General features: G+C 46.5%; 1 non-coding gene across 1 annotated transcript; it reads left to right on the forward strand.

The window, feature by feature from the left end:
- The first annotated feature begins 1,281 nt into the window (after window positions 1-1,281).
- TRNAH-GUG (transfer RNA histidin (anticodon GUG)) lies at window positions 1,282-1,353 on the forward strand. The gene has a single exon. It is a non-coding gene; the product is annotated as a tRNA-His (tRNA).
- The last annotated feature ends 255 nt before the right edge of the window (window positions 1,354-1,608 follow it).

A 1,608-nucleotide genomic window follows, 5' to 3' on the forward strand; every position in this document is an offset into this window, starting at 1 on the left:
CTCTATTCCACTCTACTGTATGCCACTCCATGCCACTCTAATCCACCCCACAGAATGCCACTCTACTCTATGCCACTCCACTCAACTCCATGCCATTCAACACTTTTGCACTCTACCCTACTCTGTGCCTCTCCATTCCACTCCATGCTACTCCACTCTATCCCACTACGCTCTACTCTAGTTCACTCTATGCCACTCCACTTTACTCTCTCCCACTCTACTCTATACTACTTCATTCCATGCCACTTCACTGTACTCCACTCCACTCCATCTCACACAATATCACTCAATGGCACTACATGCGCTCTACTCTATGCCACTCTACTGCACACTACTCTATGCTGTGCCACTCTACACTACTCTCCTGTAGGCCTTTCTACTCTATGCCACTTTTTTCTCTGCTCCTCTCTACACCACAGTGTCACTCCATGCAACGCGACTGTATGCTACTCAACTCCACAACACTCTACTTCATGCAGTCCGACTCCACTCCTCCTAATTCTTTGCCACCCCTCTCCATGACACACTGTTCTCTGACTCTATGCCATTCCATGCCACTTCACTCTACACCACACTATGCCACTCTACACCACACTACTTTACTCTATGCTACTCTATGCCATTCTATGCAACCTCACTCCTCTCTACCCCACTCTGCTCTATGCCACTCCATTCCTCACAATGCTATTCAACGCCATGCCAAGGCACACCACTTCATTATATTCCACTGTATTCTATGACACATTACGTCACTCTACTCTTTGCACTTCAATCTACTCCCTTCTATGACCCTCCATTCATCACCACTCCATTGTTTGCTAGTCAAGTTTACGCCACTTCATTTCACACAATGCAACTCTAAAGCAGTATGCACCAAGCAGCTGAATGTGTCTGAAGAGACACCCAGAAAAGAAAAAAACAACAATATGTGGGGGCCTGTTCCGAGCCCCTCCTGGCCTGGAGGAGTTTGGTCGGCCGTGGATTAAGTTTTTGCAGTGTTCACTTCCCCGACCCCAGCACTCATAGAACACTTGAGACTTGCAGGGCAGAGTGGTGGATCTTGTTAAGAAGTCTGGGCTTCTTGGTTTATGGGGAGTCTTGTCACTGGAAGCAGAGAGGCAAATATTTGCTGTGATCTGCTACTCAAAGAAAAGACCCTGATCTAACTTGAAAAGATGGGTTTTAAACAAACGCTAAATCTATCCACTCCACGGATACTTTGACCTTTTTTAAGCCTATCAGAGCCACACCAGGGTAGTCTTTTCAGAGCCCAAGTAGCTCGCCGTGATCGTATAGTGGTTAGTACTCTGCGTTGTGGCCGCAGCAACCTCGGTTCGAATCCGAGTTACGGCAGTTGGGCAGCATTTTTATTCTCACTTCTTAATATTTACATGAGTTAAGAGCTTGAACCTAATTTCAACGGTGAAATTAAATGTCTTTGAAGAACGCGTTAACAATGTTATTATTTATTTCACCTTTCTGCACTTTTACGTTTGTGGCGGTCCTGATGTGAAAAGTATGAGCTACAGTTTGGTTTCACGGGACCCGGTCAGCAAGAGGGATGGATGTCTGTGTCTCCTGTACCTGCAGCGCCGAGGCTCCTGTACT

This window comes from Pleurodeles waltl, chromosome 12 (genome assembly GCF_031143425.1).
Source record: "Pleurodeles waltl isolate 20211129_DDA chromosome 12, aPleWal1.hap1.20221129, whole genome shotgun sequence".
NCBI classification, from domain to species: domain Eukaryota; kingdom Metazoa; phylum Chordata; class Amphibia; order Caudata; family Salamandridae; genus Pleurodeles; species Pleurodeles waltl.